The following is a 14,303-nucleotide window of genomic DNA, read 5'->3' as shown; positions in this document are numbered from 1 at the left end:
AGGGGCATAGCCTCAAAATAAGGGGGAAGCAGATTTAGGACTGAGTTAAGGAGGAAGTTCTTCACCCAAAGGGTTGTGAATCTGTGGGATTCCCTGCCCAGTGAAGCTGTTGAGGCTACCACATTGAATATTTTTAAGGCAAATTTGGATAGAATTTTGAGCATTAAAAAGAATTAAGGGTTATGGAGAGTGGTGGGGAATGTAGAACTGAGTCCATGAAAAGATCAGTCGTGTTCTTATTGAATGGGGGAAGAGGCTCGACAGGCCAGATGGCCTATTCCTGTTACTATTTTTTATGTTCTTATGTCGCATTTGTCCTCCAACCTCCTCCCTGTCACTGCCCAAAAATTACATTCCAGTTGAAACAGCAGTTTAGAGGGGTACTTCTACATTTTTCAACCTAGTGACTTCATTCACTGCTCAAAATCAGTTTCCATTATATTGGTGAGCCTGAATGCAGACTATGTGACTGTCTTGTGGAATACCTCCATTCTGTGTGTAGGAATGATTCTGACATTCCATTTGCTTGCTATTTTAATAAACCATCTTGCTCTCATGCTCACCTTTCTGTTTTAGTTCGGCTGTAATGTTATAGTAAAGCTCAACACTAGCTGGAAGAACAGTGTCTGAGTTGTCACTCAGGTACCTTATGCCCTTCAGAACTCAACATTGTGCTTGACAATTTCAGACAAGGAGAGTTTTTCTCCATTTGATTGGACAACCTCCCTGGCAGCCTCCTAGTGTCTTGTTTGAAGGGGTTTGCTCTTAGCAGACATATTTTTGACTATTTATACCTACCATGATCAATTATTCCTCATCTATAACTCTCCTCTCCTATCTTTGACTTTTTCCTGGGCACTCTCCTCATCTGTTCTCCTCAATTGTCAACAGCATGAAGAAAACTTTATATTCCAGCCCTCTTCGGTTTGGAAGATGAAACATATTGACTCACAACATTACCTCTGTCTTGCTGCCAGAGCTGCTGAATTTCTCCAGTACTTTTAATTTTTAATTCCAAATCTCCAGCATCTTCAATGATGGATACATGCCTCCTACGCCTGGGAAAATAGGCCTGGAGGCTGCTGTTACCTGGAAAATGTTTGGGAAACTGAGCCCCAGCCATTTGATTGAGTCCCAGCTGACTTTTCACAGCAGCCTGAAGTTAACGAACTGCTGCAGGGCTCCAGGGTTTAGCAGCCAGTCCTCCTGCATGGCAAAGGTTGTTGTTCGAATGACAGCAGCAGCAGAAAGTGAACCCTCTTATGCCACCCTTCACATTACTGACAGAACGCCATGGTGGGGAGGAAGTGATGGGTATTCCACTCGCATCTGCCTCCACATCCATCTTCCCTCCCAATTTATCCCCATCCGCAGCTCCCAGCCTACTCCTGTAGGCCACATAGGATTCAGTCCAGAGAGTGTACTGCATTCTGCGTACATTCATAGTTTGGAAGTAAGTGGGTGAACTTCTATTCCCACTGTACTCACTGCACGTGTATAACAGGGTGCATAGGAAAGCAAAATCCCTCCTTTAATTGCTGTATAAGCATGTTCCAGATAAAATTGTTCAACTATAAATTATGGTAGACTAGAGGACACAGACAGCAGTACTTAAGAATGTAAGAATGGTATTGGGGGCAAAGTACTAACATGGATTGAAAGTTGGTTGGCTGATAGGAAACAAAGAGTAGTGATAGACGGCTCCCTTTCGGAATGGCAGGCAGTGACCAGTGGTGTGCCGCAGGGATCAGTGCTGGGACCGCAGCTTTTTACAATATATATTAATGATATAGAACATTGTATTAATAGTAACGTTAGCAAATTTGCTGATGATACAAAGCTGGGTAGCAGGGTGAAATGTGAGGAGGATGTTAGGAGATTACAGGGTGACCTGGACAGCTTAGGTGAGTGGACAGATGCATGGCAGATGCAGTTTAATGTGGATAAATTTATGGTTATCCATCTTGGTGGCCAGAACAGGAAGGCAGATTACTACCTAAGTGGAGTCAAGTTAGGTTAAAGGGGCAGTACAAAGAGATCTGGGTGTTCTTGTACACCAGTCAATGAAGGCAAGCATGCAGGTACAGCAGGTAGTGAAGAAGGCTAATAGCATGCTGGCCTTCATAACAAGAGGAATTGAGTATAGAAGCAAAGAGGTTCTTCTGCAGCTGTACAGGGCCCTGGTGAGACCGCACCTGGAATATTGTGTGCAGTCCTGGTCACCAAATTTGAGGAAAGACATTCTGGCTATTGAGGGAGTGCAGCATAGGTTCACGAGGTCAATCCCTGGAATGGCGGGACTATCTTATGTTGAAAGATTGGAGCGACTGGGCTTGTATACCCTTGAGTTTAGAAGACTGAGAGGGGATTTGATTGAGACGTATAAGATTATTAAAGGATTGGACACTCCGGAAGCAGGAAACATGTTTCTGCTGATGGGTGAGTCCCGAACCAGAAGACACAGCTTAAAAATAAGGGGTAGGCCACTTAGGACAGAGGTGAGGAGAAACGTCTTCACCCAGAGAGTGGTGGGTGTGTGGAATGCTCTGCCCCAGAAGGCAGTGGAGGCCCAGTCTCTGGATTCGTTTAAGAAAGAGTTGGATAGAGCTCTCAAGGATAGTGGAATCAAGGGTTATGGAGATAAGGCAGGAACAGGATACTGATTGATGATGATCAGCCATGATCATATTGAATGGTGGTACAGGCTCGAAGGGCAGAATGGTCTACTCCTGCACCTATTGTCTATTGTCTATTGAACGAGGAATAGGAATATAATTATGGCTGATCTCAATCCTGGCCTCAACCCCACTTTCCTGTTGACTCCCTATAGCCACACAACTCATTGGCTCAGTGGTTAGCATTGCTGTCTCATGGTGCAAGGGACCTGGGTTCAATTCCAGCCTTGGGTAACTGCCTGTGTGGAGTTTTCACTTTAATCCTATGTCTGCATGGGGGTGCTCTGGTTTCCTCTCACCATCCAAAGATGTGCAGGTTAGGTAGATTGGCCATGTTAAATTGCCTGTAATGTGCAGGCTAGGTGGATTAACCATGGGAAATGCAGGGTTACAGGGATAAGGTGGGTCACTCTTTAGAGGGCTTGTGTGGACTAGATGGACTGGATGGCCTGTTTCCGCAATGTAGGGATTCTATGATCATAACTAATTTAATATCCATCTATCTCCTCCTTAAATTTACTCAAAGTTCTGGCATCACCACAATGTATGATAATGAATTCAACACATTCACAGCCCTTTGAGAGAAGCAATTTCTCTTCTGTTTGAAATCTGCTAACCCTGATCCAAAACTATGACCTCAGAGAATCATAGATACGTACAGCACAGAAACAGACTCTTTGGTCCAACTTGTCCATGCCGACCAGATACCCTAATGTAATCTAGTCCCATTTGACAGCACTTGGCCTATATCCTTCTAAACCCTTCCTATTCATATACCCATCCAGATGCTTTTTATATTTTTTGGTTGTACCAGCCTCCACCACTTCCTCCGGCAGCTCATTCCATACCACTCGTTTCATGAAAAAGTTGCCCCTTCGGTCCCTTTTATATCTTTCTCCTCTCACTCTAAACCTATGCCCTCTAGTTCTGGACTCCCCTCACCCCAGAGAAAAGACTTTGTCTATTTATCCTATCCATGTCCCTCATGATTTTATAAACCTCTATGAGTTCATCCCTCAGCCTCCAACACTCCAGGGAAAACAGCCCCAGCCTATTCAGCCTCTCCCTATAGCTCAAATGCTTCAACCCTGGCAACATCCTTATAAATGTTTTCTGAACCATTTCAAGATTCACAGCATCCTTCTGATAGGAAGGAGACTAGAATTGCATGCAGTATCCCAAAAGCGACCTTACCACTTTTGTACCTGTACAGCTGCAACATTACCTCCCAATTCCTGTACTCAATGCTCTGACCAAAAAAGGAAAGCGTACTAACCATCTTCTTCACGATCCTATGTACCTGCGACTCTACTTTTAGCGAACTATGAATGTGCACTCCAAGGTCTGTTTGTTCAGTAACATTCCCCAGGACCTTACCATTGAGTGCATAGGTCCTGCTCTAATTTACTTTTCCAAAATGAAACACCTCGCATTTAACTAAATTAAACTCCATCTGCCGTTCCTCAGCCCATACTTTCTAGATGGAAACATTCTCTCTACTTCACATTAGTATCTTATATAGTATCTTTAGTATCTTATATACCTCAATTAGGTCTCCTCTCAGTCTTCTAAGTCCTAGAGAGTATAGGCCCAAACAGCTCAACCACTCTCTGTGAGACAAACTCCTCATCTCTCAAATCAAACTAGTTAACATAACATAGAATAAATCAGGTAAGCCATTCGGGGTTAAATCAGAGTTTCATCTCTTACAACTGAGCAAACGAGAGTCATTTTATTTAATTTTGCATTTCTGAATAATAATTTTCAAATTAGTTTGATATCATTCAGCTTTGTTGATCCAAAGCTGTATTCATTCTTGCCTTGATAATAGTAGTAATTAAGTTTGCAGCCATTGTGCTGAATCATTGTATTTGAGCTGAGTATTAACCTGTAAGTTGTTGACAGGGCTGCAGTTATTGCTTAAAGGATCATCAACTGATGACACAGCTCCAGGCTTGTCAATTATTACAAACAAACTCATTCACCTGCATTCACATGGGGAGATTATTTTCCACCAACCCTGAGGTTGTTAAGGCAAACCTGCAAAAAGGAGAATGCACAACAATAAATAAGGTAATAATTAATACCCATTCCATATAGTTGCACATTCTGAACACTGTACACTGCATACAACAGGAAGTCAGACAGTACTGAGTACAGACCAAATATCAGTGTTCCTTTCAGTTCAGAAAATACTTGTTGATGAAAAAGAATGTTTGTCCCAATTGAATACATCCATCCACTATTCTCCTTAACACTGCATCCAAATGTTTCTTAAATTATCACATTTTTTAATCACTAACTTCAGCTTCCAACTCATTTAACATACTGTCAAGAACCCAAGTGCTGACATATTTTCAAGGTCCCGATATCCTAATGTTAGAAGGAAAGCACCATATTCCCAAAGTAGTCAGTGATCATCAGGGAAATCTATTCATATGCAACAACACACTTGATTTGCCTTTTGCTTTCCCATCTGAAATGGAATTATTTAGCAGTGGAATATGAAGGTAACTTGGCTAGGGATGTCCACTTTTGCATCTCTACTGCTGCACTGTCCAGCTGGATCTACCTCTGTTTCCATCATAGACAAGCACACTGCCAGAGCCCAGGCTGCTCTGTGATTTGGTGAACTGCTGCTACCAATATTAGCACTAGAGTCTGCCAAGAGAATGGTGGTGGTGTATACCATGGCAGCAGAAGGAAGATCCTCTCAGGAGAATATTAGAGGCAACAGGTCTATTGGAGGACTCATCTCACACTCTTATATGCCTGATGCTGAAGAAAGGTCATTAGGTTGAAATTGTTTCTCTTTACAGAGTCATCCTGACATGCAATATTTTTCCAGCCTCTTTTGTTTTATTTCAGATTTCCTGCATCTACAGTATTTTGCTTCTGTTTCAGCCCTTTTAGAGGTTGCTTGGCTCATGAAGAACTTTGTCAAACATTAATAAAGACAGTCATCTGGACTCCTATCCTTTTATCCATGCTGCCTCTTCCTTTTGCTGCTGCACAGCCAGCTAATTTCTGACTTGTAGCAGTGAGTTTCTGGGGGACTGAGGTAGCAGGACAGAGTCCAACTCTGACACTGGCAGAAGTAGCTGAGTTGCTTCTGTAGAGAGCTGGAACAGACACAACAGAATGAACAGTCTCTTCCTGTGCTGTACACATTATTTGATTTTAAAAGCGAAATCAAATTCAGAGGTGGAGGAAAATTCAGAAGTGTCTTGATTGTGGGCATCCTGTAAGGTTGAGAACTCCAGTGAGCACTTATACCTGATTAACCTGATGCAACCTGCACTGTAAAGTGCGAGCACAAGGACATCAGGATTAGACAGGATTGGTTCGGTTTTTATGGCTGAACACATTGTTTGCATAATTGGGCAAGAAATTAATTGGCACTGTTCCCACTCTGCTGGTTTTATTGCACTATAAGCACAGTGAAAGTCCTGTCTACACACGTAAGTTGGAACATGGACAGCTCTGAACAATTTCCCAGACTTTGTCTGGATGCTTAGTTGGCTAGATCAGATATTGGAAGCCTGCAGGAGCACATAAACTATTCCCAGTACTTCAAGAGACAAAGAGATAAAATTTGGAAGAATCAGGATGAGTAAGTGGATTCGACGTTTTGGACATGAGCCCTTCCTCATTCCTGAAGAAGGGCTCATGCTCGAAACGTCGATTTCTCCTGCTCCTTGGATGCTGCCTGACCTGCTGCGCTTTTCCAGCAACACATTTTCAGCTCTGATCTCCAGCATCTGCAGTCCTCACTTTCTCCTGAGGAAGTGGATTGCCAGGTTTCGGAAAAAAACTAGTACTTAAGTAAAATTAAGGGTCAGCCTTGAGGGACACAATGCCACAGTGGTATTGTCACTGGGTTAGTAACTTCAGGAACCCAGGTAATGCTCCGAGAACTTGGGCTCAAATCCACGTGATATCAAGAAATGACTGAAGATGCTGGTTACTGCAACAGCTGTCGGCCCTGTTGACATTCCAACAATAGTAATGATGACTCACGCTCCAGAATTTGCAGTGATCCCAGCCAAGCTGTTCCAGTATAGCTACCACATTTTCATCTACTCCACAATGTGGAAAATTGCATGTTTTGTACACAAGAAGCAGGATAAATCCAATCAATTAACACCCTAACAGTCTACTCTCCAACATCAGTCAACTAATGGGAAGGATCATCACACGTGCTACAAGCAGTATTTGCTTAACAATAAGCCGCTCTGTTTGGGTTTTTCCAGGGTCACTCAACTCATGACCTCATTACAACCTTAGTTCAAACATTGACAAAAGTGCTGAATTCCAATGGTGAGGTCTAGCAAAGCCAGAATCAATGGAAATTCATTGGGCTCGTACCAAACATAAACAAAAGGGATTGTTGGATCTCAGTCTTCTCAGCTCCAGGACATCAGTGTAGGGGTTCCTCAGGATAGATCCTTGACCCAACTATCTTCAGTTGTTTCACCAATGACCTTATCTCCATCATAAAATTAACCTGTTTTACTGGCCCCACATTTACAGTCAGCCCTTCCATCACCAGAGCTCAGTAGCCACAGAGCGAACTTTACACAAAATGCACTGCAGAAATTCCCCCAAAGCTCCTTAGTCAGCACCTTCCAAGCCCACAACCACTACTGTCTAGAAGGACAAGGGCAGTAGCTACATGGGAACACCATCGTCTGCAAGCTCTGCTCCAAATCACTCCCCATCCTGACTTGGAAATATATTGCCGTTCCTTCAGTGTCGCTTGGTCAAAATCCTGGAATAATCTCCCTAACATCACTGGGGGGGTTACCTTCGCCACATGGGCTGCAATAGCTCATGAACACAGCTCACTACCAACAAGGATGGGTAATAAATGCTGTTGCAGCCAGTTAATTCCTAAACCCATGAATGAAAACAAAACCGTTATCGAACTTCCAGAAAATGTAATCTAGGTTGACAGTCCATGCCTTTGACAATTATATACAGGATATGGGGGATAATTTTCCCCCTCTGGTAAGTAGTGAGCATTGGCAAGAAGCATTGGGAAGATACAGAAAGAATGAAAACTCATGGCTAAATTTTACCAAAACTCAGTTTAGTGTCAATTTGAGGGAGTTTCTTGGAGAGTTTCTCTTTGTGAGTTCTTGTAAGTTATCTTGCGTGATTCTTCACTGTGTCCCATATTTAGTATGCAGCATACCTTAACGGTGCTTCACTAACGCTACTGTCTTTCCACCAGTGATGGAAGTACTCACTACTCTGGGGACCGACCAGGATTATCAGTATCAGGTAACGATGTCTAAAACCCAACTGTATCCAGGCAGTCTTCCTGCTAATTTTGTTTTTCTATTGCATGGACCTCCAAGATCTGTATGTGACAGTGACTTCCAGAACCAGATATTGATGCTGCAAATGGTGTGGGCATGCTGATTGCATTCATAAATGTGTACTTATCTTATACTGTCACCTTTCTGATTGCTTGTCATTGTAACTCCAGCGACAAGAATCAAGCTGCAGAACCTCCCTTTCCTGAGTGCCATACCATGTTCAAACCCTGTCTAAGACTTTCCCAAAACCAAGTGCAGTCGACCATTTTATCATTGCCCAATGTGGGAACATCACATGTTGGAAAGCCTTCAAACAGCTCAAAAGTGCTCTCTTTTATAGACCAACAGTAAAAGCAAAGAAATAAAATAACAAATTTTTAAAAAAAGGTACATTTACTTCTGGGGCCAAAGAAGGGTTGCTTGCCTTTGAATGGCAACGAAGTTGCACCCAGCTCGCTACTATTGGAACCAGAGCTCAATTAAGTCCTGTCTGGATCTTGCACCAATGCTGCATCTCTGTATCATATTGAAGGTAATGTTCCTCCTGCTCTATGTCCTCATTTTCCTCCTTGGGAGACTGCCAGCAATCTCTCAACTCTTCAGCATCTATTACATCCCCTCTCCATATGTTCCAGTTAGGCAGGGCACACATTCAAAGATTATATTGCACACTTAACTGCTCCTCTTCCACCCTCCCCAGATCAGTCCAAGCACTGGAACCTCATCGCCATTGTGGCTATTATCTGTCACACCATGGTCCTGGTGGAAGAATGGACTGCCTTGTATCTGTCCTCAGTCTTAGGTGATGGGGTCATCAGCCATGGCTGCAGAGGTTAGTCCTTGTCAGTCAGTAACGATCCTTCTAAAGCATCCAGCTTTTGAAATAAAGCAGTTACATGAGAGATAGAAAGAACGCATGTATCATAGCAGCCTCCAGGATACTAAATGGACATTTCTAAGATGTGCCACAAATAATTACAAATGACTTGTTCATTGATTGGTTGAATTTGGAGCCTTGTCATGTTTAGATCGACTGAGCAATAATGACTCAAACAGGCTGACACTACCAAATAGGTAGAATATCTTACTTGGCTATGACAAAATGTGTGACAGAGTCAGCTGAGAAGTCCGCCAAAGATCATCTTAATGTCAAAAGGAATTTGCACCATCCTTTTCACAAGTGGAATGGTGGGACTGTCCCCAGGCAGCAGTGAGTTGCCAATTCATGGTGATTCTTGCTTATTGAAGGCCTTATTAATGGACCGACTCTCCTCTTTAATGTTCAGCTTCTTATCTAACTATACTCACCAAACAAGCTCAATGTGGAGAAAACTCGACATGGAAACCACAGCGGGTACCTGGCAATCTGTTTCTATTGCAGGGTACAGTTGGTTCTGCTATAATGCGTGTCTCTTCAATGTGATTTGGCTTTAAAACAATTGAAGAATTTAAACTGTTAGTTGTAGAACATGAACTTTCCTTGGCCATATTGCAATTCGGGTCCTATTAATTTAAATGGTGCAGCTATTGCGTGATTTTCTTATAGTGCAAGCTCACATGAGAACGGAAGTATCATGTTATATCAGAACCGACTGTATGTGACGCCTACAATGAGGTATAAGCATGTGGGAGTGCATGCTTTTGAAAGCTGCGGTGTTCGGAGGAGACCCATTCAAGCCTGGCAATAGGAACGCTGTGTTGTCAACTTGAATAGTCAAGTTGAGCTTGGAAAGCAGACAAATGACAAATTCAACTGATTCTTCTAAAAATAAAAACAAGGTGGAGCGTGGGGGAAGTGAAACATTTCTCTCAGTTCAACTGTAAACTGCTTTTCCACTTGAATCTCATACAGTCACAGAGTCATACAGCATAGCATCAAGCCCTTCGGCCCACCACGTCTATGGCAACCAACAAATACCGCACTACACTAATTCCGTTTACCTGGACTTGCTCCATATGCCCTGGCATTTCAAATTCTCATCTAGGTGCTTTTTAAAAGTTGCCTCCACCACCGTCTCAGGCGGCATGTTCCATATTTCTACCACTCTCTGGGTGAAAATGTTTTCTCACAGATCTTTCTAAACTACTTACCCCTTACCTTAAACTTAGAACTTAATGACCTTTTCTCAGATTTCCCCATGATCTTTCAAGATGAATAAGGTTGTTAAGGATAACGTCATTTCATAGTGCTAGACTTTGCTGTGTTGTTCTGTTCACCACTCAATACTTCCCTGGGTCAAGGCTAAAATTGTGGACGCTCCTGAGGTTTGTACAACTTAAAAGCACAGCCAGAGCGAACAGTTTTGTTTCCATATTTTTCACCTGTTGTCTAGCCAGAATAGCCAATAGGTGAGGTTGAGAAATGTTTTTCATCATTTGGATACCTTGCTGACTTAGAAAATAAATGTAATAACTCAATGTTATGTGTTAACATCACAAAATCATATTCACACAGCTCTTACATTATAAAGCTATTAACCAACAAAAAAATGTAACAGCTGGAAATCTATAGAGGCTGGATTAGAAGGCTGTACGTCCTTGTATGATTACCACATTGCAGCTATTCATCCTAACAGGGTGGGGCTGCTTTCACGAGAAAGGCGAAGATAGATGCGTGAGCTGAAAGATTTCTTAAAAGTATGAAAGCAGCTGATAGTGTTGAGAAAGTATTTCCATTTGTGTGGGAACCCACATAATTAAGGGTCAGAAATATAATCTAGTTATTAGTAAATCCAGTCACAAACTCAGGAGAAGCTTCTTTAATCAGAGGGGAATGAGAATGTGGAACCCGTTGCATTCGATATATAATGGGCAAAAGAGAGGCAGAAGTCGACTTTGGGGTGCTGGAAAATGACACTGGAGAGATAGTAATGGGGAACAAGGAAATGGCTGAGGAACTGGACAATTACTTCATGTGGTCTTCAAGGTAGAAGACAGAAGTAATGTCACAAAAATTCAAGAGAGTGAGGGGGCAGAGCTTAGTATAGTGGCCGTCACCAAGAAGAAGGTGCTAGAAAAACTGAATGGCCTGAAGGTGGATAACTCTCCTGAACCAGGTGGACAACACCCCAGAGTTCTAAGGGAGATAGCTGAAGAGATAATAGAGGTATTAGTAGTGGTCTTTCAGGAATTGTTAGAATAAGGGAGGGTCCCAAAGGACTGGAAAATTGCTAATGTGACACCTCTGTTTAAAAAGGGAGTAAGGCAAAATACTGAAACTTACAGACCAATTAGCCTAACCTCAGTTATGGATAAGATCCTGGAATCCATTGTAAAGGATGAGATTTCTGAATACTTTTAAGTGTATGGTAAAATAGTGCAAAGTCAGCACAGTTTCATCAAGGGGAGGTCATGTCTGACAAATCTGCTAGAATTCTTTGAGGAAGTAACGAGCAGATTAGACCAAGGAGAGCCAATGGATGGTATCTACCTGGACTTCAAGAAGGCCTGGGACAAGGTGCTGTACAAGAGGCTATTGACTAAGGTAAGGGCCCATGGTGTTGGAGGAAAGGTGCTAGCATGGATAGAGGCTTAGCTGTCTGGCAGAAAGCAGAGAGTGGGGATAAAAAGGTCTTTCTAAGGATGGCAGCCGGTGGCAAGTGGTGTTCCAAAAGGCTCAGTGTTGGGACCACACCTTTCACTTCATACATTAACGATCTAGATGAAGGAACTGAGGACATTCTGGCTAAGTTTGCAGATGATACAAAGATAGGTAGAGTTTCAGGTAGCATTGAGGAGGCAGAGAGGCTGTGAAAGGATTTAGACAGGTTAAGAGAGTGGGCAAAGAAGTGGCAGATGGAGTATAATATGGGAAGTGTGAGGTCAGGCACTTTCGTAGGAAGAATTGAGGTCTGGACTATATTCTAAATGGGGAGCAAATTCAGAAGGCTGAAGTGCAAAGAGATTGAGAGTTCTAGTCCAGGATTCTCTCAAGGTAAAATTGCAAGTTGAGTCAGTAGTTAGGAAGGCAAATGCAATGATGACATTTATTTTGAGAGGACTTAAATATAAAAGCAGGGATGTACCGCTGAGGCTCTATACGCCTCTGGTCAGACCACATTTGTAGTATTGTGTGCAATATATGTGGGCCCCATATCTCAGGAAGGATGTACTGGCCTTTGAGCATGTTCAGAGGAGGCTCACGAGAATGGTCATAAGAATGAAATGCTTAACATATGAGGAATGTTTGAGGGCTCTGGGTCTGTACTCAATGGAGTTTCAAAGGATGAGGGGGGATTTAATTGAAACTTACAAAATACTGAATGGCCTGGATGTTGGGAAGATGCTTCCAGTGATAAGAGAGACTAGGACCAGAGGGCACAGCATTCAAGTAAAGGGAAGACCTTTTAGAATGGAGGTAAGAGGAACTTTCTTCAGTTGGAGAGTGGTGAATCTATGGAATTCATTGCCACAGAAAGCTGTGGAGGCCAGGTCATTGAGTATATTTAAGATTGAGATAGATAGGTCTTGGGTATCAATGGTTACAGGAGAAAGTGGGAGAATGGGGCTGAGAAACTTATCAGCCATGATTGAAAGGTGGAGTAGACCCGATGGGCTGAATGGCCTAATTTCTGCTCCTATGTCTTATAGTCTAATGTCTTGCAGTTGATGTGTGACATACCATTAAGCGACATGTTTATGATGTCAACAATGCATTGTGGCATGCGACAATTGAATAAACCTTGCAAAGTTTTTACAACAAATCCGAATTGCTAAGTTTGAGCCCAGACACATTGCAGTCTGTAATTATAGTGTATGTCTGCAAATATCAGCTACACGTTAACATTCAATGTATTGTCCAGTGCTTCCTAACCAATGTCTTGTCCTTATATTATGGGAGCCCTATGTGAGTCATAGCCAAACAGTCCTGGGCATTGGCAATTAAGACAAGGGGCTGAAATGTTCACTTCCACAAATGGGCGTTAAGAGGGGGAATTCGCGTTGCCCTGCTATAGGAAAGATGTTATTAGACTGAAAAAGGTGCAAATACAAAACAAGAATGTTGATGGCACTGAAAGGTTTGAGTTATCAGGAGAGTGTGGATAGGTTGGGCCTTTTTTCATTGGAGCATAGCAAACTGAAAGGTGACTTTACAGAGTTCTATAAAATTGTGAGAGGCATAGACAATGTGAATAGCAAAGATCTTTTCCCCAGGGCAGGGAAGTTAAAAGCTAGAGGGCATAGGTTTCAGGTGAGAGGGGTAATTTTTAAAAGGGACATTACATACAAGTTCTTCACACAGAGGGTGGTGCGTATGTGAAATGAGCTGCCAGAGGAAGTACTAGAGGTGGGTTCAATTACAGCATTTAAAAGACATTTGGACAGGTACATGTATAGAAAAGGTACAGAGGGATATGGGCCAAACACAGGCAAATGGGAAGAGATCAGTTTAGGAAATCTGGTCAGCATAGATGGCCTGAAAGGTCTGTTTCCGTGCTGCATGCTTTTATGTCTCTATGACCAGGAGCAAAATGACAGATCAGTGCATTTCCCCATTACATTCCTCCCTTGGACCTCTCTTGATGGGGTCTTCCTAGTTGCAAATAAGCCTTCTGCTGAGGCCAAAGCCTAGCTGTAATCTGGAGGCTCCCTGCAGTTGGCCAGGGTGCTAAATAGTTGTCCTTTTAAAGCGCTCAAACCCCTCCCCACCCTATAGGATTCAGGATGACTGCTGTGGCCAGGCTGATTTTTTTTAATAATCCCATAATCCTTCAGAAACTGCCTCAATCATGAGGCACAATCAAGGTTTTCTACCTGCAATACCATCAGCCACCACTCCTTGCGTGGCTGCCAGGAGGACCCCACCGTACAGCCTGTGTGTTCCCTCGGTCAGGATGGGAGATCTGCTTTCCATCATTCAGCGGGGCTCCTGGGTGAGGCGACTGATGTGGGTTCTCGACCCAGTATCACAGTCAGCAATAGAATCACAAGCCAACGAGGAAGAACCAGTCCAACAGGGTTCAGGGATTGAAGTGTAACTGGGTGGCACAGTGCACTAGGGCAGAACTTGATTAAGGTGAGATTGGAGGCAGGAAAATGGTGGGGGTGAGGGGGGGGGGGGGGTGGCGTGGTGCACAAGATTTTGAAACGAAACCACTAGACCTTGAAACTTAATAGTCACAGCAACTGTTCCGAGAATTGCTCTACCAATGAACTTCTAGCCGTAAATCTGTCATGGGCAGCATGAATAAACTATTAATCAACTGCAAAAAACTGTCTTCTTAAACCTAATGCACAAACTAAAAAAAAGATAACATTCAACAGGCAGATTGCCCACCTGCCACTAACCAGCCTGAGATTCCTT

At 42.9% G+C, this 14,303-nt stretch overlaps 1 long non-coding RNA gene across 1 annotated transcript in view; it reads right to left on the bottom strand.

Annotated features, from left to right (window-relative positions):
- LOC140481234 (uncharacterized) overlaps nt 1-13,966 on the bottom strand; it is a 36,074-nt gene extending 22,108 nt beyond the window's left edge. The window contains exon 1 of the long non-coding RNA XR_011961482.1: nt 13,754-13,966. This is a non-coding gene — a long non-coding RNA (uncharacterized lncRNA). The remainder of the gene's footprint in view (nt 1-13,753) is intronic.
- Between the last annotated feature and the right edge of the window lie 337 nt (nt 13,967-14,303).

Source organism: Chiloscyllium punctatum, chromosome 9, assembly GCF_047496795.1.
Source record: "Chiloscyllium punctatum isolate Juve2018m chromosome 9, sChiPun1.3, whole genome shotgun sequence".
NCBI classification, from domain to species: Eukaryota; Metazoa; Chordata; class Chondrichthyes; order Orectolobiformes; family Hemiscylliidae; genus Chiloscyllium; species Chiloscyllium punctatum.
The sequence above is the reverse complement of the archived record's forward strand: the minus strand, read 5'-3'. Positions and strand labels throughout refer to the sequence as shown.